We start from the raw sequence: 25,118 nt of genomic DNA, 5'->3' as shown, positions 1-25,118 counted from the left end.
CCATCAAGTTAATGGATGGCAGAGGTCACAAACAATTTAATCTTTGAATTGTTGGTTTTAAGTCATTTACTTAAATCTGTAAGTAGATTTTCATGAAAGGAATGTGGGACATTACATATTTAAGCATATTTTTTAAAGATTTTATTTATTTATATGACAGAGAGAGAGAGAGAGTACAAGCAGGGGGAGAGGCAGAAGCAGACTCCGAGCTGAGCAGAGAGCTAGATGTGGACTTGAGACCCTGAGATTATGACCTGTGCTAAAGTCAGATTCTTAGTGGATCAACTGAGCCACCCAGGCACCCCTAAGCTTTCTGTTGCCTTTTCTTTGACTTGAGAAACAGCCTGTCTACAGAGCTTTATGTTATAGTTGTGTATAAAATATTTTCGTCAATGATTTATCCTCATCTACATATAACTTAAGCTTATTTTATATGAACCTCTCTTCATTTTCTTCAATGCTTGTTGATGTGTTAGCCTTTTAAAATTATTTTTTGTTTCCCACAATATTCTCTTATTAATCTTATTTATTGGTGTTCATTACTTTTACAGTTACATAGTGAAAAAAAGAAGGCCTTTGAAAATAAATAACCAAAGAATAGAAATTTTAAAAATCAGGAAACTGTATACTGTCTAATCCAGAAGATATCCAGAAGACATGCCTTCAGTAATAATAAGAAAGTTGGAAAGTAAAGATCATGGAGAGACAAAAAGGCATCAGGATGATTTGAAAAAAACAAACATCCAGGATAAAGTGCATTATAGTTGAGACAAAGAAAGGTTGAAAGAAAAGCGTATAAGATTTCAGCAAATTTAAAGTTTGTATTTATATTTTAAGAAAAAATACTGGTATTAACCATTATTTGAGCATTTCGCCAATCCTTATTAATTCTATGCCAGTTGCATTGAATATACTATCTAGTGTAATCCCCCAGTACATGGTATCTGTACAGCATATGTGTTATACCCTATTGTCTATTACCTGAGTACCCATTGTTGAGATTATGGAAAGCAAGGAAAGATTTAGGAACTGTAACAGATTAGAGGAAACTAAGATGCATGAATGATTAAATACTAAGTGGGATCCTGAATTGGATCTTGGAACAGTAAAACAATTTTAATTGAAAAAAAGTAGGGGGCGCCTGGGTGGCTCAGTTGGTTGAGCAACTGCCTTTGGCTCAGGTCATGGTCCTGGAGTCCGGGAATCGAGTCCCGCATCGGGCTCCCAGCTCCATGGGGAGTCTGCTTCTCCCTCTGACCTTCTCACCTCTCATGTTCTCTCTCACTGTCTCTCTCTCTCAAATAAATAACTAAAATCTTAAAAAAAAAAAAAAAAAGAAAAGAAAAAAAAGAAAAAAGAAGGGAACACAGATGCAGTCTGTAGTCTGTTTAATACATTGTAACAGTACTAATTCCTCAGTTGGAACAATTGGTTACTGAAGATTTGAACATTAAGGTAACCTGGGTATTGAGTCTCCAGAATTCTCAGCATTAATTTTACAATATTTATAAAAATAAAATAAAAGAAAACTATAATACACACACATATATAATGTGTGTGTATATATAGATTTTTAGATATATATAGATTATATTTAAAATACATAAATATATAACAATAAATTAAATTAAATATATAATAAATTATATACATATATAGATTTTAATGTGTAAATATATAATTATATATAATGTGTGTATATATATTTCATGTATGAAATACATATATTTTATTTATAAAATATATATATATGTATATATATATATCTATATGAAAAAATAGTGGGGATTTTATTATCCTCTTGGCCAGTAATTTCCAACCTCTGTTTCTCTAATCCCTTGTGTTTTGTAAAGGAATTTGGAGAGGATCAGTCTTTTCTGTCCCCTGTTCTCTTCTTTCTAGGTAATAAGATCTCTATTAGAACTACAGTCCTGGGGTGGGGAGTGGCGCCTGGGTGTCTCAGTGGGTTAAAGCCTCTACCTTCAGCTCAGGTCATGATCCCAGGGTCCTGGGATCGAGTCCCACATCTGGTTCTCTGCTCAGCAGGGAGCCTGTCCCCCAACCCCCTCTTTGCCTGCCTCTCTGCCTACTTGTGATCTCTGTCAAATAAATAAATAAAATCTTAAAAACAAACAAACAAAAACAAACAAAAATCCCCACAAAACTACAATCCTGGGGCAGCTGGGTAGCTCCATCATTAGGTGTCTGCCTTCTGTTCAAGTCATGATCCTAGGATCCTAGGATTCTGGTATCAAACCCCATACCAGTCTCCATGCTCAGCAGGAAGGCTGCTTCTCCCTCTCGCACTTCCCCCTGCTTGTGTTCCCTCTCTCACTATGTCTCTGTTAAATGAATAAATAAAATCTTAAAAATCAAAAAAACAGAAAACGAAAAAACAAACAAAAAACCCCCTGCCAACCTTGTTATTTCTTCCTCCATTTGACATATTTGAGGCAAAAACTAAGCATGAATAGCTCAGCCCTTCTCTTCCCTTTTTATGTTTTGTTTCTTAACTGTCCTTAGTAAGAATGCCCCTATGCTGCTTCTCCATGCTGTAAGATTGACGAGGCATTCCCTATGCGGAGAGGCTTGGGGTGATCTGGTGCTTCTGAGGTAGAGAAAGTAAGTGTGTATGTGAGGTTCAAACCAGCATAATATGAGAGCCCATTTTTGCCATGAACTGAAGTCAGTTTCTCCACTAATAATGTTTTCAATAATAAACATGATCATTTGATTTCTATTGCTATTCCTTTAACTCTCTCAGCTGATAGCAAATTCATGGTAAGGAAAAATAAAATTATCTTAAGATCCAATATAGTATAATAGTTAAGAGAGTGGACTCTGAAGCTGTATTTCCCAGTTTCTTTTTTTTTTTTTAATATTTTATTTATTTATTTGTCAGAGAGAGAGAGAGAGAACATGAGCACAAGCAGGGGGAGCAGCAGTCAGAAGAAGCAGGCTCCCTACTGAGCAGGGAGCCCAATGCAGGACTCAATCCGGGGACCCTGGGATCATGACCTGAGTTGAAGGCGAATGCTTAACCAACTGAGCCATTCAGGCATTCCTATCTCTCAGTTTCTAATGTTAGCTCTACCTCTTACTGAGTAAATGACCTAAAGCAAATCACATCATTTTGATTATTTTATTTGTAAATGTGAAAATTGTCTTTTATAGAATTGTGTTAGGAATAAAGTTGTCTGTCTGTCTTTCTGTCTATTTATCTATCTGTCAATCTATCTCCCCATCCAATTCAGCACATAGGACAGAATCTAACACATGGATAACATCATATAAATATTTGGTATTAGTGCTCACTGAACCCCTTAAGCCCTAGTGTAGGGCCAGTGTGCTAAAGAGAGGCCAAATTGGTAAAATTTCACGTCTACTACAAAAAAAAAAAAAGACAGAAAAAGTGTGTATATACACACAACATACATATGCATACACATACATATACATATATAATATGTAATATGTATATATTACTATGCACTATATACCATGCCAAAATATGTATCTGTTATATATAATATGTATGTAATTTTATACATAGATAAAACACTTGCATCTGTCTCTTTTCTCTTTTGAGATCCATATATGTTTCACTTTGAAAGTAAAAGGATGGATTATTTAAATAGGTGAATGTATTTAATTGATTGATAACATTTCTCTTGTATAACTACTGAAATGCTTTCTTTGAGGTAATTGAGCCAGGAAGGAAATGTATGTTGTTTGATGTCATAAAGTTAGCAGAAGAGCAAATAGGATTTAGATTTCCTGACTGAAATATAATATTATATGTTAGGGTAAATAAAACATTAGCATAGTGATGGAGAGCACAGGATTCAGACGTCTTGGATTGAAAATATGTTCTGGTAGTTGTGTGAGATCTTTGTCTTCTTGTGCCTCTGTTTTCTTATTTCTAGAACACGTAATCATACCTAGATTATATCTGCAAAATATGTGTGTGTATGTAAAATAAGTATTTGTCTTTATACATATATTTATGTACAAACATATGTTTGTGTGTTTGTGTCTCTGTATATACAGATATCATACTTCCAGGGAATAATAACTTTTATTATGCTAAGACAAAAACATTAAGAATATCACCAAATATTTTTTGAACCAGAAATAATAAAAAAGACATGTTTATTCTGATTATTTTATAAGTACAATACTCTTGATGCTTCAAACAATATCACACTATTTACAAAAATTAACCAGAACTGAGTCATTTATATGGTTAATGCCTCCCCGATTAATCATTGTAAATACATTCAATTATTGCTATTGGATAGGTTGTAATTGACTTGGACTTAAATATTTGTATTTAACTACTTACACGTAGTCCGCTGAGGTATATGTATTTCAATACCTACAATACTCCTTGAAACAGAATTGTCTAATGAAGTCTTTATTAAGTTCACATAATTATCAGTTGGAAGCACAATATGAATTTTCTAGTGACTTTTCAGTCATAACTTAAAATGCTAGAAATATGACACTGAAATGGATGTACTGTCAGGGTATGTTCTCCTGACTCTGTTACTTCTAGAAGATTATGACACCGATGGTTTTTAATCATTTGCATAAAAGGGAGAAAAAAGAAAGCCCTTCTCTTTCATCTTGACAATGAAATCGTGATTAAAAACTGATTATCTAACTATGACCACAGAATCAATCATTTCTTAACACACACTCTCAGGAAAAATTAAATTAACTTTGGAAAAGAGAAATATGAAAGTAGCCTGATGGTTACTGTGGAATAGAAAAGATAAAGAGGGCATGCCAGGATTTTTGTAATTTAATCTCAAGAGTGCTAGGACAGATACAATGTAATTGCTGTTGCTGAATAGTGTGGGTGATGCTTGTCTGTTAGGGAAGCACTTGCCTCCTGCTTAAACAAATATTATAAAAATCTCAGCACCGTAAACAGCTTGCCATGTCCTGCTCAGTAGACAATCAGATCATTTCAGGTGTCTCTCTGAGAGAGGTCTCTGTCAAGTGATAGCTCAGGGATACCTCCTCCTCCATCTTTTTCTTCTTCTTCTTCTTCTTCTTTTTTTAAAATTTTATTTATTTATTTGACAGAGAGAGAAAGATCACAAGCAGGCAGAGAGAGAGGGGGAGGCAGGCTCCCTGATGAGCAGAGAGCCCAACATGGGGCTCGATCCAAGGACTCTGAGATCATGACCTGAACCAAAGGCGGAGGCTTAACCCACTGAGTCACCCAGGAGCCCCTGGATACCATCTTCTTTAACTGTGGCTGTGTCATGTTCTAATCCTTCCTTAAAACTCATGAAGAGGAAGCAGAAGGAGAGAATCCATGATCTCTAAGGAGATTTTAGGAATCAAGCCCTGATTTAGCTAAATCTAAATGGTTGGAACTAATCAGTCTCCCACTTCACTTCAAGGAAGGCTGGAACTGTAGTCTTCTACCTTACCTGAGACACCTTCCTGTAACATTAAGTAGAAGAAATGGGATTGGTGGAGTATAGCCTCTCTTGGCCTCATTGTACAGTGAGAATAAGTGCTTGAAATATTTTTGTCATTTATCATGCTGACTATTAAGTTATATTTGAAGATATAACTATCACTATCTATTCAAGTCCTTTATTCTCATGACAATATATTTTAATTTTCTTTGGATTTAAATGCATAAGTGAAAATATTAAGAGTTTTATTCTCAGAAAACTCAAGTTCCCTGATTCAAGGCTTCGTATTTATTTGTGTTGTCAGAGAGAGGGGGAGAGATAGAATCCCAAGCAGTCTCCATACCCAGTGCAGAGTCCAATGTAGAGCTCAATCTCACAACCCTTATTATCATGACCTGAGCTGAAATCAAGAGTCAGTCACCGAACTAAACCACCCAAGTGTCCCACTTTCAACAACATTTTTAAAGTAACCAGTCCTTCTGGTATCACTTTTTTTTTTGATGGCACCTAGGAAAAGGTATTTTGTTTCTTAAAAAGAATAAATGTGTATGTTCCTGGCTTTTCGTGCTCTCATTAGAATCTTCTTTAATAATTAGACTTAAAATGGAATTATGTCAAATATGTAAAATAGCTCAACTTTTTTTCCCCTTTCCCATAACATATACAGGCTCTTAAAGAAATTTATTCTTTTTTTTTCTTTAATTTTTTTAAAATTAAATTTATTTATTTTCAGCATAACAGTATTCATTATTTTTTCACCACATCCAGTGCTCCATGCAATCCATGCCCTCTATAATACCCATCACCTGGTTCCCCCAACCTCCCACCCCCCCGCCACTTCAAACCCCTCAGATTGTTTTTCAGAGTCCATAGTCTCGCATGATTCACCTCCCCTTCCAATTTCCCCCAACTCCCTTCTCCTCTCTAACTCCCCATGTCCTCCATGCTATTTGTCATGCTCCACAAATAAGTGAAACCATATGATAATTGACTCTCTCTGCTTGACTTAAGAGATTAGCTGAGTGAAATAAGTCAAGAAATTTATTCTTAATTACAGAATATTTTATTTTCATCCAGGCAGTAATTTTCCTAAGGTTTAAAAAGTAGACCATAAACAATGCTATATTTTTCATTTCTGTACAAGAAAATTTCAACCCGAGTTTTTGACAGGTGGTTATTAGATAACGACTACTTTTCAAATAACTTCACACTGATTCATTGTACTTCAAATAAAACATCTGCTGAGAACACTGTTCTTGCAAAAGAGGTTTAAAATTATATCACACCATTCATAAAATAACTTAGTATAAGCACTTGAAAACTATACATTTGCTCCTTTCTGTCCAATAATGAATCCACAAAGAACTCTTAAAGATTTGTATCCAATTTAATATTAACTGGTAGCCAGGAAGAAAGTTTTTAAAAGTTTAATAGAAGACATGTTCAGTGATTCTCGATAAACTTTTTTTTTTTCAATGTACACAGTAAAGCAAAGGTTGTTTTTTTTTTTAACCAAGGAAGAGATTTTTTTATAGACTTTGTGTGTGTGAGTGTGTGTTGTTGCATTTGTGTTCTTCTTTTATGTAACAATAAAAGAACATGGATTTTCTGAAAGTTTGAGTTATTCAGTTAATATTTTTCTTCATTTATCATAACTTTCTTTCCTGACATTATATTTGGTTGTCTCAAACAATATATTAATATAAAGAAAATTGACTCAAAAGGATTCTCATATAAAAATCTAAGTAATGAAAAGATTCTATACAAGGAAATAGAATAATGGACCTCAGACCCAGAGGTCTCACATATGGCTCTGTTTTCCTTCCGTTTTCAGAACTCCAGAGCAGGTTTCCATTTCATTTGAAATAGGAGTGGGTACTAGGGAGGAAATCTATAAGGCATGTGCATGTAAACCTCTCATTAGCTCTGCAAAATCAGCCAGTATTCTGGAAGATTTACTCTTGAGAAGCAGACACAAACTCTTAAAAATGTCATATCCTTGGATTCTACTCTGGAAGACTATAGTCCTAGACTATAGTCCTAGTTAGAAGAAACAACAACAAAGGACTTCACAAAAATGGAAAATTTAGTGTGAAAGGAAAATTGATGATGTCATCTGAAAATGAGGCATCATAATAGGAAAGCCTTGAATCAGAAATAAAGAGATTTTCAAATGACATTGCAAAAATATCATCATATCCTGGCTGATGAATGTTTTACTGTGTTAGATTGTAAAATGCTTTTCTTATTCAAAGGTGGGTGGTCAAAGGAACTATAAAACTTTACAAATTTCAAGGCTACGTAAAACCTGTGTTCATCAGATGTGTTATCCTCTGGCATTTTTGATCAGTGACTAGAAGTAAAATAATTAAGTGAACAGTGTTGGAGTCTTACTTTTGTGACCAGACCTGACAACTGGGTTAAAATATACTTGGATATTATGAAAATTATATTATATATAAATATATTAATATATAAATATTATATATTATATATTAATATATTTATATATAATTTATATATAAATTATATATGTAATATAAATTATATATATATAAAGTATATTATATAAAATATACTTGGACACATACTTGGATAAAAATCTGGTCTTCTCAAAGTAAGTCAAAGAGGATTCTAAAGTGTAGATATCTGAGACCTACCAATTCAAATCTCAGGTATCAAAGATTTCTGAAATCAGTGACTTCTTCCAGTTTTGAATAGATCAATAAGACTTTAGGTAACTTCAGTATAAAAGTCTAATTCCTCATCTACTCAGGCTTATTAAACATTCACTCTACATCTGGCAGTTGTAGAAGATACTGAAAAAATCGAAATGATTCCTATCCTCAAGGAATTCATGTCCCAAAAGGTAAAATCAGACTTGGAAACAAATAGGAAATATTACTAACAAGGTGGCATGAACTGAGTACATTGAAAGCTCTTTAGAAAGGAGAGAATAATTATTTCCACTTGGGGAGAATATGGATTAAAAAAAAATTAGAGGTTAGATTTTGCAGAGCTAATGAGAGGTTCATTAATTAATTAAAACTGTTTAATATTTTTCTTTATGTGTTTTTGTCAGGAATATTAATGTATTTTCATATAGAATCACACACTCATTTGAAGGGGAGTACCTTCTCATATATATATCTATATATCTATATAGATATATATTCATTCATTTAGCAAATGTTTATTGACCACCTACTTGTGGGTCATGGGACATGTGAATTGGAACTGGAAATCATTAAAACATATTTTCTGGATAGATATTCTCATGATTTTAAAAGTAAATGCAGTATAGTACAGTTTTTATTTTTTTATTTAAATTCAATAGCCAACATATAGTATATTATTAGTTTTTGATGTGGTGTTCAATGATTCATTAGTTGCATATTGTGCAGTTTTTAGAACCAATTGATGGCATATTCTTATTTAAAGGTTTCCTACTTTGAATATTTTTCTTACATACCCCAGCACTGGCAATGGACAAAATGTCCCAATGGGCTTATTGGGACACTGTCATACTGGAGGATGCCCAGGGGAGTACAGGTTAATATTGTACTGTATTTAAAACTGAATTCAGTTTTGTCCCTTTTCGTTACCTAATTTTCTAGTTTTCTTCCTGTGTTTACCTAATTTACACAACAGTGATTTAGCATGAATGAATTTACCAGCATTCCTTCCAATGGAAAACACATGTAAGGTCTTCACTAATGCCACAATGGCAGCCACTTGTTATCCACTGACTTGAGGAAAAGACTTAGTGGATTTCTCATGTATTTCATTTATTAATTAATAAATTGGGCCATAGAAAACTAGATCTTGTTAATGATAAAATGAAAAGTCTCTAAGCTGAGGAAATGCAAACTGGAGTGTACAATATAATATTTTCTTAATAAAATGTATTTCCAAAGACATCATTGCAGAGTCTGTACACATTAGTGTAGAGAAATTCTGCCCACTGATTAAAGGAATGCTATTTTAAAGACATGTTAAGTCCACGACATAGCATTCTATACTTTAAATAATTAACTTCTTGTAGGTAGTCAAGTAAAGGTTAAAAAAAAATGTTTACATGGGAGGGTGTAAGAACTGTTTTCTACAGTGTGAAAGCATGAAAGCACTACTTATAGACTGATTCTAAAAAAGTGAATCATGATCTTAAACAAATTTCTACCTAATGATTAAATTGAGTGCAGATTAAAACATAATATTTTAATGTACATAAAAACATTTCAATTCATCTTAGAAAGCAGGTATGTAGAAACAAAATTAATAGTATGATAACAAAGTAATGTCAACCAGTCTGGGATAGATGCTAATGCATGTACTATAATATTTCTCTTTTTTTTAAGATTTTTGTTATTTATTTGATAGAGAGAGATCACAAGTAGGCAAGAGGCAGGCAGAAAGAGGAGTGGGAAGCAGGCTCTCTATCAAGCAGAAAGCCCGACACGGGGCTTGATCCCAGAACCCTGGGACCATGACCTGAGCCGAAGGCAGAGGCTTTAACCCACTAGCTGCCCAGGCACCCCTAACATTTCATTTTTATGGTCACATTTCTAATTTTGAGGCCTGTTAAAACATATAGACTTAAATTGAATTTGAAATTGTATTCACTCCCAAATTCTTCCTTCTAACTTGAAGAATCAGAGACATCATGTGAGTATTTATTAAACATGAGGATACAGAAAATATCCAAGTCATTGAAATCCTGAATAATTGAAACTTCATAAGGCATTCAACTTGTCTTACTCAACTCCCAAAAGATAAGCAAATTGTAAGCTGAATCTTCTACTGTTATATTCAAGGCTAATATTATCTGACAAGGTAGATTGATTGCAAAAATATCCCATTTTTCATCACTTTGCACTAACTAACAGAAGGCAATGGAAATGGTGGTGTGCCAGTTCCCAAGCCTGGATGTCAGAAGGCCTTGCATGGTTGATTAAGCCTCTAACTCCTAGTTTTGGTTCAGGTCCTGATCTCAGGATCATAGGATTGAGCCTGAGGTCGGGTTCCATACTCAGTGTAGAGTCTGCTTAAGATTCTCTCTCCCGGGGTGCCTGGGTGGCTCAGTGGGTTAAGCCGCTGCCTTCGGCTCAGGTCATGATCTCAGGGTCCTGGGATCGAGTCCCACTTTGGGCTCTCTGCTCAGGGAGGAGCCTGCTTCCCTCTCTCTCTCTCTCTCTCTGCCAGCCTCTCTACCTACCTGTGATCTCTCTCTGTCAAATAAATAAATAAAATCTTTAAAAAAAAAAAAAAAAGATTCTCTCTCCCTCTCCCTCTGCCCCTCCCCTTCATGCTTGCAGGCTCTCTTTTGTGCTTTGTCTCTCTCTCTCAAATAATAAATCCTAAAAAAAAAAAACCAAAAAAACAAAAAAAGAAAGATCTTTCACACTACTGCTCAGTTCTTAGAAAAGTGCCTGCTACCATGAGAACAAGCTCAGCTTTGCTTTCTTGACAGGGTTTGAGGACAGTTTGAGCAAGGACAAGATGCCCTAGCTAAGGAATATGAATTGTCCTCTATTAGCCACACTTTTTTTTTTACAACACTAAATTTGGAGTCATTATTATAGCTATAATAATAATAGTTATTATTATTATTATTATTATTATTAAGGAGATAGAAGATATCAATCTTCCTATTTGATACAATTATAATTATAATAAGTATACACTGATGCCAGACATGTTAAACCACATATCTTTTTCAAATCATGAAAATTGAATTGAATGTAATATTTATTATATGACTTAAAAAAACCCAAAGCTATTTGAGGTTACTTGAGTCTTCTAATTTTACAAAGACATGACAAGAAAATAATCTAAGAGAGAGGGGAAAAAAAGTATTGTAATCAAGAACTCACTTCAAAATGTTTGTTCCACTGATATCTCCCCAGGGGGCAGATAGTTTCTTTTGTTTGCTAATGATATTTTCCTGTCATTGGGCACCGATATCTCCACATTTTGGTTTCTACTGCCCAGAGCCAAATGAATAATCTTAATTGCTCTGTTATATCTGTTTAACTCTTGAGTGTTTTGCCAGCAGTCTAACTCTGCCAACAACCCATTTTATGTTGCTTTACACACAGTGATAATATAAACAAGTCATTTTCTTTAAGTGTCTTTACATGTTCATTTAATCTACAAGAAATAGCTTCTTCTGTACTCTATATGCACTATGCCATACACTGGAGATAATATGTAACCTTGACTGGGAGCTTGGATTTTTCATGATCCATTACAGTTCTTCATGGGTCCTTTATAGACCTCCTCATGATAACCTCATGATAACCCTGTGAAGTGTGTTTCCCTCTGGTATCTATCAGGAGACTAAGGTACAGGCACATTAAAATGACTTGGGCAGTGTCAATAAACAGATATTAAGTGTCATAGTTAAGATTTAAACACACACATTCTGGTTCCAAAGCCAGTAACATCATCATTTGGATATTCTATTTTTAATGCTAAGTAAGCTAAGTAAGCAAACAAACAAAAAGTCCTTTCCCTACAAGTGTCAGAAACAACTAAACAGAAAGAGAGAGAAAGATTTCCATTAGCCTCCTGATATCCTCTAATGTTATGCACGATAAACCACAGACACCAACCCAGACCAGGGAGGGGGAAGAATCAAGGAAGACTGTTTAAAGGGTAACATAAGCTAGCCAAACATGGAGAGATGTAGAAGGAATGGGGACCACTGAGAAAAGAAGCAGCTTCTGCAGATATAGACACAACACAAAGGTGTTGTAGAAGCATAAAGCCAGGTTCAAATGCGGGGAAATAATGCTAAGGACGAGCTGGACATGTCAGCAAAATCTGGATTGCAACATGCCTCGTATACTGTGCTGAAAATTTAGTTTCCTTGGATCTGCTATGCATTTGTGTATTTTTTTTTAATTAATATAAATCTAGGAATGGTCTTATAATTGAAGAAGACAAGTCATTCGATTTTTGCAGTAATTGAGACAAGAAAAGATGAGGTGCAATAGGTAGTTGAAGTAAATATGGTGACAAGTTGGATGTACAACATGTAGGAGTTAGAAAGTAGGACTTGATGTCTGGTTGAATGTGGAAGAATGAAGCAAGAGTGGTTTGAGCAGTGGCACATACCGTGTCCCTTTTTCACTATTTATGGAGAACAGAAGCTATAGTGACAAAGACCATGGATACTGAATGTATACTAATTCTGGATCCAGATTGTGAGTTTTTACTAGCTGTGTGACCCTGGACTAGTTTCAAATATTTCTGTTGTATGGTTACATGATCTTTAAAATGGGGTATTATTAAGAATTTACATACAGAGTTGTTGTGAGGCTTGAATGGAATAATGCATGTAAAGCAATTTCTAAAGGAAATGTCTCTCAGACTTTTTGTTTCCATGTTTACAGCCTTGTCTCAGCCCATCTCTTTAAGCTGGGATCACAATAGATGGTGGTCCTTGCTGTCCCCTACCTCTAGTCTTACCTAGACCGGATTGACCTTCCTCACTACTCACTGGAATCTTTCCCAAATACTATTGTCATCCTATCACATGAGGTTACTTAGCTAGGACAAAAGAAGGCTGATGGAAATCTTGATAGCAGTCTCCAAAGGAATGAAAATCTCAGGGGAAAAGAAGCAGTTTTGCTCCATCTAGTGCCAAGAGGGCAGAATAAAAATACTCTGTTCAGTATGTAGTAATAAATATATTTAGAAGTTAGTTATTGGCAAATGCCAGTGTTTTAAATAATAACAAGTTTATTTTTGAGATCTGAGGGCAAAGTGTGTTGAAAAATATTTGGAAAGTCTACTTACATACAAGTTTGAAGAGATAGCTTTAATTGAATTAATCAAAATGACAGGACTGGTTTAAAAACTTGCAGGAAGATGTCAAATGAGGTCATAGAGCCAAGAAATCCACCCTCAGAACACCAATATTTAAAATAAGGAATAAATATGTCCATTGGGGTTGGCACATAGAAGTGATATTACTATTTGTTAAAAATAACTGCAGGGGCGTCAGAACTGACTTCATGGGCATGCAACCGGTGCTGCCTCACAAGGCTCCACTCATGGACAGCTTAGTCTAATGCTCACTTGGTTTGTTGTGCTACCCAAATCTTAAAATTCTTCATAATTTTATGTTTGAACATGTGTTTTGGAAGTGCCATATATTAGTTTGCTAGAGCAAACAAATACTACATATCAAAACATCACACTGGGTGGCTTAAACAACATAAATTTATTTTCTCATAGTTCTGGAGACATTGGCAGGTTTCCTTTCTCCTCCGTCATTCCTCTGTGCACATAAATTTCTGGGATTAGTTGTGTATCCAGGTTTCCTCTTCTTATAAGGGTAACAGTCAAATCAGATTAAAATCCACCCATTTGACCTCATTTAACATTCATTACCTCTTAAAAGGCTCTTTCCTGAGTACCATCAGATCTGAAGTACTGGGAGATAGGATTTCGATGTAGAAAGTTTGTGAGATCTACCAAACATTTAAAGAAGAACTAATTCCTATTCTCCTGAAACTGTTCCAAAAAATAGAAATGGAAGGAAAACTTCCAAACTCATTTTATGAGGCCAGCATCACCTTGATCCCAAAACCAGACAAGGATCCCACCAAAAAAGAGAGCTATAGACCGATATCCTTGATGAACACAGATGCGAAAATACTCAACAAAATACTAGCCAATAGGATTCAACAGTACATTAAAAAGATTATTCACCACGACCAAGTGGGATTTATTCCAGGGCTGCAAGGTTGGTTCAACATCCGCAAATCAGTCAATGTGATACAACACATCAATAAAAGAAAGAACAAGAACCATATGATTCTCTCAATAGATGCTGAAAAAGCATTTGACAAAGTACAACATCCCTTCCTGATCAAAACTCTTCAAAGTGTAGGGATAGAGGGCACATACCTCAATATCATCAAAGCCATCTATGAAAAACCCACCGCAAATATCATTCTCAATGGAGAAAAACTGAAAGCTTTTCCGCTAAGGTCAGGAACACGGCAGGGATGTCATTATCACCACTGCTATTCAACATCGTACTAGAGGTCCTAGCCTCAGCAATCAGACAACAAAAGGAAATTAAAGGCATCCAAATCGGCAAAGAAGAAGTCAAATTATCACTCTTCGCAGATGATATGATACTATATGTGGAAAACCCAAAAGACTCCACTCCAAAACTGCTAGAACTTATACAGGAATTCAGTAAAGTGTCAGGATATAAAATCAATGCACAGAAATCAGTTGCATTTCTCTACACCAACAGCAAGACAGAAGAAAGAGATATTAAGGAGTCAATCCCATTTACAATTGCATCCAAAACCATAAGATACCTAGGAATAAACCTAACCAAAGAGACACAGAATCTATACTCAGAAAACTATAAAGTACTCATGAAAGAAATTGAGGAAGACACAAAGAAATGGAAAAATGTTCCATGCTCCTGGATTGGAAGAATAAATATTGTGAAAATGTCTATGCTACCTAAAGCAATCTACACATTTAATGCAATTCCTATCAAAGTACCATCCATCTTTTTCAAAGAAATGGAACAAATAATGCTAAAATTTATATGGAACCAGAAAAGACCTCGAATAGCCAAAGGGATATTGAAAAAGAAAGCCAACGTTGGTGGCATCACAATTCCGGACTTCAAGCTCTATTACAAAGCTGTCATCATCAAGACAGCATGGTAATGGCACAAAAACAGACACATAGATCAATGGAACAGAATAGAGAGCCCAGAAATAGACCCTCAAATCTATGGTCAACTAATCTTCGACAAAGCAGGAAAGAATGTCCAATGGAAAAAAGACAGCCTTTTCAATAAATGGTGCTGGGAAAATTGGACAGCCACATGCAGAAAAATGAAATTGGACCATTTCCTTACACCACACACAAAAATAGACTCAAAATGGATGAAGGACCTCAATGTACGAAAGGAATCCATCAAAATCCTTGAGGAGAACACGGGCAGCAACCTCTTCGACCTCTGCCGCAGCAACATCTTCCTAGGAACAACGCAAAAGGCAAGGGAAGCAAGGGAAAAAATGAACTACTGGGATTTCATCAAGATCAAAAGCTTTTGCACAGCAAAGGAAACAGTTAACAAAATCAAAAGACAACTGACAGAATGGGAGAAGATATTTGCAAACGACATATCAGATAAAGGACTAGTGTCCAGAATCTATAAAGAACTTAGCAAACTCAACACCCAAAGAACAAATAATCCAATCAAGAAATGGGCAGAGGACATGAACAGACATTTCTGCAAAGAAGACATCCAGATGGCCAACAGACACATGAAAAAGTGCTCCATATCACTCGGCATCAGGGAAATACAAATCAAAACCACAATGAGATATCACCTCACACCAGTCAGAATGGCTAAAATCAACAAGTCAGGAAATGACAGATGCTGGCGAGGATGCGGAGAAAGGGGAACCCTCCTACACTGTTGGTGGGAATGCAAGCTGGTGCAGCCACTCTGGAAAACAGCATGGAGGTTCCTCAAAATGTTGAAAATAGAACTGCCCTATGACCCAGCAATTGCACTATTGGGTATTTACCCTAAAGATACAAATGTAGTGATCCAAAGGGGCACATGCACCCGAATGTTTATAGCAGCAATGTCCACAATAGCCAAACTATGGAAAGAACCTAGATGTCCATCAACAGATGAATGGATCAAGAAGATGTGGTATATATACACAATGGAATACTATGCAGCCATCAAAAGAAATGAAATCTTGCCATTTGCGACAACATGGATGGAACTAGAGCGTATCATGCTTAGCGAAATAAGTCAAGCAGAGAAAGACAACTATCATATGATCTCCCTGATATGAGGAAGTGGTGATGCAACATGGAGGCTTAAGTGGGTAGAAGAAGAATAAATGAAACAAGATGGGATTGGGAGGGAGACAAACCATAAGTGACTCTTAATCTCACAAAACAAACTGAGGGTTGCCGGGGGGAGGGGGTTTGGGAGAAGAGGTTGGGATTATGGACATTGGGGAGGGTATGTGATTTGGTGAGTGCTGTGAAGTGTGTAAACCTGGTGAATCACAGACCTGTACCCCTGGGGATAAAAATATATGTTTATAAAAAATAAAAAAATTATTTAAAAAAAAATAAATAAATAAAAACAAAACAAACAAACAAAATCCCTACTTATCAAAATAGGAAAATAAAGTTTTATAATCTGTTAAAAAAAAAAAAAAAAGAAAGTTTGTGAGAACACAATTGTGTCTCTAATATGAAGTATGATGGGACAACGGAAAATATGTGTGAGCAGCTGAGATAGGCTGAGAGTGACTCAGGCTGATAAGCCAGGAGGCCATAGGAGTCAATAGGTCCAGAGGCCTGGTGTACAGGCAAATGCCTCCAAACTGCCTTCAGGTACCCAGAGTTCTACCTATGGCTTCTGGGACAACACCGGTACCCAGATGAGTAGCAGGGGCTGCTGAAGAGAGGACAGATTCTACAGGTGGGCAGTTCTGGGACCCCCTGTTATCAGAAGACATCTATGCAGTGTCTTCACAAATATGAATTACAGCATGAGAAGAAAAATAGAGACTCCTGTGCTCAAACAGTAAATATTGTCCAGGGAATCTTCACAAAATAAAATATTCATGAAACAATGCCAAAAATTATATTAGTAGTTACTAGATTTCTTCAACAAATTTAGAAACTCTGGTTTTGAAAACTGTTACAGCATTGCAAGGCAAACAACTATAGGCTTAGAGATAGAAATTAAGTTTAAAGATCATCAAGGTTAAAAGAAAAGAATACTCTTTTCACAAGATACTCTGGCTGAACAAATAGCTAAAAAGAAGACAGTTTTAAAATTAATTTTTCTTTGCTATTGAAGATACAGTGATAAAATACATTAGCCAACATTTTGAATTATACTCAAGTCAGGAAGTCATTTATGGTTTCTTGTACAACCTGCACAGGTTAGAGGAAATGTCAGAGGAAACATTAAAATGCCATTGTGTAAATTTACACCTAAAATTAAATTCAGACTGACATGAAACTGGTATGTATGAAGAATTAATTCTTTTTAGAAGAATTGTTCTTAGAGAATCATCAGCTTTAGATGTACTAAAATGTACATTTCAAAATAATTTATCAGAATTTGAACACTGTCACCACCTATAAAATATTCTTAAATATCTCTAGTAATAATTGTATCAGCAGGAAGATCTTTCTCAGACAACAAACTTTCAAATATTGTGTTCAATCTTCCATTTGCCAAGAATAACTGGTATCACTCTGAATTACATCATTTGGAAATAAAGTGCTAAAAGTATAAATTTTGATGGTATGATAAATGAATTTGCAGAATAGTGAGCCAGAAAAATCTTATGATCAATCAAGATATCATATTATTAAAATATTATTAATTATAATATATAAAAGTATAACACCAAAATTATTATAATTTTCAAGTAGTAAGTATATGTTGGCACACATATATCACTATTACATCTACTGTGCTTTATAAATTATAATATATTATTACAGAAAAGCTTAATATTTTAGGGCTTTAGTGGAATTTTCTTTTTTTTTTTTTTAAGATTTCATTTATTTGTCAGAGAGAGATCATGAGAAAGCAAGAACAAGCAGGGCGAGTGGCAGGCATAGGGGGAAGCGGGCTCCCTGCTGAGCAAGAAGCCTGATGTGGGACTCAATTCCAGGATCCCAAGATCATGACCTGGCCCAAAGGCAGATGCTTAACAGATGAGCCACACATGCGTCCCTGGAATTTTCATTTTGTACTGGAACCTGAAAATTATTCAGCCAGCCCTAGTTAAAGTAATAGATTTGGAATGAGTTCAAAGAGAAGGAGGTGAAGAAGCAAAGGCAGAGATTATAAATGTCTATTTTATGATGTTTCTATAACAGATAGCATAGAAATGGACAATGTAGTAGAGCAGAGAAATGGAAAAGCCAAAACATCACAAGAGAATGGGGCTAGAGAGGGTGTGTTGTTTTAATATGGGATCTATTAGATCAAGTTTGTGGTCTTATAAAAGCAAGCCTCTGGAGGGGGACAAATCAATATTGTAAAATAGAATAGATGAGTGCAGAAATGAAATATATAGAAGGCAAAATATGAAGGGATCCCAATCACAAATAAGGGAGTTAGTCTTTGAAAGACGCGGGGACACTTTATTTTGTCACGGAAAGTAAGGGACAGACTGTAGAAAATCAGCAGGTGAATTAACAGTTTTGGCAATAAGTAAATGAAAAAAAAATTGCTATGCTTTTTCCTGAGACAATACATAAATGGCTAAATTTGGAAGTCAGTAAGTGAATCCGTAGATGAAAAGACTGTGGTGAATGGTTGAGTTCATTTGTACTTGGCAGTTTGGAAGTGGATGGTTGACAGAATATTAGAGGTTTGAAATAGTTATAGTGGCGAATGGATAAGAAAATTACTGGAAATTCATAGCAATACTAGGCAACCTTGACATACATGGTCACAGAACATGAACTTTTTATTGACACCTTTCTGCACAGATGTATGATTTTGTTTTGTTTGGTTTGGTTTGGTTAGGTTTTTTCCCAGCACTATACAGGAGCCTAGAGTAGGAATAGAAACACTGGGCAGCTAGCATTCTTTGTGGTTACTGTTGTTTTAAAATAATGTAAGAGAATGACAATATATAAAAATTACTATTCACATAATGACTTTTTATTTTAATTTTATTTATTTTTAAAATATTTTATTTATTTATGTGAGAGAGAGAACAAGTATGGGTTAGGAGCAGAGAGGAAAATGGAGAAGCGGACTTCCTGCAGTACAGGGAGCCCCACTTGGGGCTAAATCCCAGGACCCTGAGATCATGACCTGAGTCAAAGGCAGAAGCTTAACCAACTGAGCCACCCAGGCACCCCTCATATAAGAATTTTTAAGAAGTGGTTAAAATTATGGATCCCCGGTCAAGTATGAAGACAGAAAAAAAAAAAAAAAAAGGGAAGATACGAGAGGACTAATTAATTAAGAGAAAATGTAGAGGTCAAGGGACTGAAGTCTTATTGAAGTCAGCAGTTATGTAAAGTGAGGATGAAGGAGTGAGATCCTGAAAAAGCCTGTGGATCACAAGTGTAACCTTTACACTTAAGATTTCAGATAAGATAGATCTCAGAAAGAATCATTTTTGATCAAGGGTATGAATAATTGAAGTAGAGGGAAAGAAAAATAAAAACAAACAAAAACCCTAACACTGAATTTTCATAGGCTATAATTTTGTATGGCTAAATTACAAACCAAAGTACAGCTATGTTCACTTCCTTGAACAAATCTGGAATCCCCTAAAATTAACAATTGCTGTATTTCTCACTTCCTTTATTTCTGATGTCCCCATCTTAATGTATCACCAAACTCTCCTACAAAAAACTAAAAATCCTTGTTATGGTCAACTACATTAGACTTTATGTTAGGGTGATTTTCCTCCCCCAAAATAATAAAATGTTGGGAAACTTTGAATTCATTACATGTTCCAAAATTGAAAAATACTTAGTTAATTGCACGTTTAAAAGTGATGCAACTCTTATGGATGAGTACACACGGGGAAAGCCTGTGTTTTGAGCAAGAAATGCTTGAAAAATTGGGGGGATTTAGAGTCTAAACTTCAGAATATTTTGGAATTTCTAAGCCATGCATTTTTTTTTAAAGATTGATTTATTTACTTGAGAGAGAGAGAGAGCTCTGAGGAGGAGGGATAGAGGGAGTTGGAGAGAGAGAATCTTAAGCTGACTCCCCACTGAGTACACAGGGTTTGATCTCACCACCCTGAGATCATGACCTGAGCGAAAACCAAGAGGTGGATGCTTAACCGAGTGCACCACTCAGGCCCTCTCTCAGCCATGGAATTTTTACTCTGAAGCAAATAGGAGGCATGTTAAAGGGGGATCATAAAGCAAGAAATATAGCAACTGTCATCTTTTATTGATATTGATTAGAGTCATAGCTCTTGGATTGAATCATCCAACTCAGGAAGGTAGTGGTGCAGAGGATTTGTTTGAACAGTGACGTTTGTAGCACCTCAAAGAGCAATACAGAAATACATTGGGCGAAAATGATAATGGAACTATTAAAAATGGGAATATATGGAATACAAGGAATTCAGATTTAAGAATCATTTTGTAGAATTTAAATATCATGCTTGAAAATTTAAATGTAAAAATTAGAAGATATGTCCTCAGAATATGTATTTTATCCAGGAGTCAAATAAAGATGTGATCTTGAGGAGCACACAGCAAAGTGACTGGTTCTCCTGAGGATATTAAGCTTTGAATCATCAATAGCAGTTTTCATCCAGGAAGTTTCTACAGATAATTCTGCAGCTGGAAGAAAGGCCGGAAAAGAGAAACCTTTCTTTAGAAGCAGATTTCACAGATGCTAATCAACTTTCTAGCAAAAAACAGTCACTGTGTCCAGAACTGGAATCTCTAGATCATAATAGATAGGGAAGCTCTGTCACTAGACAGAGCCTACCATCAACACAGAAATGAGGTGGCCATAAATACAAGCCCAAAGGGGAAAGGAAATTAAAAGATTCTGAGCATGCTAGATGGAGAACACAAGCTCCTATAGGAAGATGTCTTCTTGGATCTGCCTATATAGTTCACATTTTGAAATGTTGCAGAAAGCAGCAATGTTGCAAATACCATTTTGAGAGATGAGACAGTATGAAAAAATATGCCACTTGCCCCCACCCCACCTTCACCAATGGTAATTACATCCATAAAAAAGTTGACTTCTTTCTTTTCTTTTCTTTCTTTCTTTCTTTCTTTCTTTCTTTCTTTCTTTCTTTCTTTCTTTCTTCCTTTCTCTCTCTTTTTTAAGATTTCATTTATTTATTTGGGAAAGATAGAGAGAAAGGGAACACAAGTAGGGAGAGCAGTAGAGTGAGAAAGAGAAGCAGATTCCGCACTGATCATGGAGCCCAATGAGGGGTTCAATCCCAGGACCCCAGGATCATGACCTGAGCAAAAGGCAGACACTTAACAGACCGAGCCACCTAAGGGCCCCCCAAATTGACTTCTTGATAAGAAACTGAGTTTCAGTTAAGTGGCATCAGGTCATCGGGCATAGACAGGCCTTTTGGCAAGTGAAACACCAGTAATTTCTTCATAAACTGCTGTTAACTCAGATAAAATGGAGTCTCTGCTTTGGTCTTTTACCGAAACAGGAAGCGCTCATTTTGGAAATAGCTGTTTTTTGTTCTTGCTGCTGTTATGTTTTTTGTTTGGTTTGTTTTTTCTTGGCAGGGGGTGAGGGAGGAGGAGGAGGTGGTGGTGCAGAAAACGACTGCTTTCACTCTCAGCTTCTGGCTTGTTTTCTCCATTTGGTGTGTGTAAGTAGGGCTAATGCTGTGATCTTTTTTTTTCCCCTCTGATTCACTACTCGGATTCCAAAAAAAAATGAACAACATGAGACAATTTAAATCCTGTAGCCTCAAAGGAACCATTGCCACATTTATGGACAACACACAGCTGCCGAAGGAACAAGCACCCAACAGAACACTCCAGCTGTGACTGAACAGGGACAGGGAAGAGGGGTGGCTAATGGGGGCTTTTAATTCCATCATCCTCCAAATCAGTTAAGTGAGAATGACATTTTGATGTTTAATACCTTGGGGTTGTTATATTTTTCTATATAATTTTGGATGTTCACTTGCCAGGGCATCAAATATTTGGACTTCATAATGTTGCCATGGAAATTTTTTAAAAAAGGAGGCTTATATTCAAATGTGAGGCATCTCTATGTTGATAGCAGTTTCTTCTTCTCATGTCTGTATGTTGTCATTTGATTTCTTTGCATAACTCCTGAATTGGCATGTTGATCAATACGTCTAGGCCTAATTTGTAGTGAGAAATGTGACATGGAATAAACTTTGAGCTTGATATTGATGTAATGGGTGCACCCTTTGTTCAATGTCAGAGACACCTGCTGCCAAAGATACACAGGCCACCTGAGGGGTCTGTTGGATACGTAAAGCACCAGTTTGCTGCTTTGCTTTCATGTAGACATCCTACTAGCATCTTCTTCCTGGGTGCTAATGTCCCACTACAATCCTTTGTCTAAGACAGCATGCATCACTTTATCTGAGTTGGAAGAATAAGTTGAGCCCAGCTCATCAGGGCTTTTCCCCTCTTCTTCTCATCAATGAATTTCCCCATAGGAGTGTAGATTTTCTTATGTTTTGTTTCTTCATAGCAATAGGGGTTTTAGATAACACCTACCTTCTGAAGCCTGCATTTTCCAGTGATACCAGTGATGAGGTGAGTAATTCTGTCTCAGTCTGGCACTAGCTTTACAAACGGGGCTTGCCCACCTATATGTTACATTCTTCAAAATTGGCATTATCATTTGTAAAGGTGATAGTTTTTCTTGTTTTGTTGTTTTTTTTTTTTCTCTCTTTCTCTTTATTTGTGTTACTCTCTTCTGTTAATTTTTCAGTTGGTTCAGAAACTCAGTGGGGCCCACTCAAACCTCCAAAGTCTTTTAATCATTAAAATTAAATAAAGTCATTGTGTTTTAGTTTTCTAGGGCTCTTTTTTCCACTAGTGCTCTTTGATTTCTGAAGATTATTTTATTTACAGGCTTCCACTTTTGTCTCAACAACATAATGCCCTTTCTTTTCCAAAATAGTAGTTTTTTTCTTTACCTTTTCTTTGTATCAAAGCATTTTTCACTTTCTCTTCTAATTTTCCCCCATTTTATTTATTTTAGCTGCTGCCTTTCATGATAGAGTTTTGGTTTTTTTCCTGAAATGCCTATAATTCTTAGTTTTCTGCTTATGTGTAGGAGGAAGTCACTAAAAACTGATTGGAAAGATGGATGCTACTTTAATACTTGTGAGCTTTACTATGTGGTATTGAGTAGATCATCAAGTCTATTGATGGAGAATGTAAGATACCTGTCTGTATAGATCTTCTGTCTTGGTTCAATCATTTTCTGAAAATGCCAATATTCTAAACTCTTCCTTTGGTTTTATAAACTGAAATGTCAGCTCATGGGAACCTAACTGGTATGGGATATGTTTTATCAATTAGTATACAGACTTCTATTCATAAGCATGAATAGTGCCTAATCTCTTCCCCTCACTGGCCCGTTTTCCCCAATTTCACATCTTCTGGAATTCATTCTCTCAGAAACTAGTCTTCACTTCAGTCCTTTCCCAGTGTAGGAGATGTATATGAGTAAGGCAAAATGGGTAGAGAGAAGATAACTCTTCCTTACTCATCTTTTCAATCACTTCGGCTTTAGTGCTGGTGATCCCACTGGCTCCACTTCTCTTCAGCATTCCCTTGTACCTCCCACCCTGAGTCTTTAAGTTCTAAGGTGACAATCTGCTTGCTTCTTATCGTTCCCCCGCTTGAGAGATTAACTTTGCTTCTTTCAACTGGGCTAATTGAATTACCAGGAAATGGACTACTTTCTAGTTTCTAAGTGGACACTTGTAAGTCTGTTATGACCTTCTCTCCATTCTCCTTGTCCTTTTATAACACTTTTTAACTTTTTAAAATTCATTTTCTTGAAAATACACATTGGTTCAAACTTCCAAATTTACTCAAACTTTCCTTTGCTTTTTAACAAATACTTCTAAAACCAATTATCGTGGCTATCAAATAAAATAAGAAAATTTATAGCTTTTATATAACCATTTACTCATAATAAAAAAGAGTAGAAATTTTAAAAGTGTCAAGGGACATCTGGGTGGCTCAGTCAGTGAAGTGTCTGCCATTGGCTCAGGTTATGATCCTAGGGTTATGGGATCAAAGCCCACTTTGGGATCCTTGCCCAGAGAGAAGTCTATTGCTCCCCATACTTGTGCTTTCTTGCTCTCTCTCTTTGCCAAATAAATAAATAAAAATCTTAAAAAAAAAAAAAAAAAGCTCTGTCATTCATAGAGAGGGACAGGAGACACATGAAAAGATTCTCAACATCACTTACCATTGGGAAGATACAAATCAAAACAAAAATGAGATATCACCTCACATCTGTTAGAATAGTTTAAATTAACAGTAAAAGAAACAACATGGGTTGGCAAGAATGTAGAGAAAGCAGAACCCTCTTACACTGTTGGCAGGAATGCAAGCTGGTACAGTCACTCTGGAAAACAGTGTGGAGGTTCCTCAAAAAGTTAAAATAGAACTACCTGACAATTCAGCAATTGCACTACTAGGTATTTGCCCAAAGAATACAAAAATACTAATACAAAGAGATACATGTATCTTGATATTTAAAACAGCATTATCTGCAATAGCCAAATTATGGAAAGAGCCCAAATGTCCATCAACTGATTATATATATATATATTTTTTTTTTCACCTCTTTTAAAATTTTAATTTATTTTATTGTTTTTCAGTGTTCCAAAATTCATTGTTTGTGCACCACACCCAATGGTCCATGCAATATGTGCCCTCCATAATACCACCACAATGTTCACCCAACCCTCCACCCTCCTCCCCGCTAAAACCCTTAGTTTGTTTCTCAAAGTTCACAGTCTCATGGTTTGTCTCCTCTTCCAACTTTCCCATCTCCATCTCCAACTTCTCCATCTCCCAGTGTACTACATGTTATTCTTTATGCTCCACAAGTAAGTGAAACCATACAATAATTGACTCTCTGCTTGACTTACTTCACTC

The sequence above is a fragment of the Mustela lutreola genome, chromosome 2 (assembly GCF_030435805.1).
Source record: "Mustela lutreola isolate mMusLut2 chromosome 2, mMusLut2.pri, whole genome shotgun sequence".
NCBI lineage: Eukaryota > Metazoa > Chordata > Mammalia > Carnivora > Mustelidae > Mustela > Mustela lutreola.
This window is presented reverse-complemented; position numbering follows the sequence as displayed.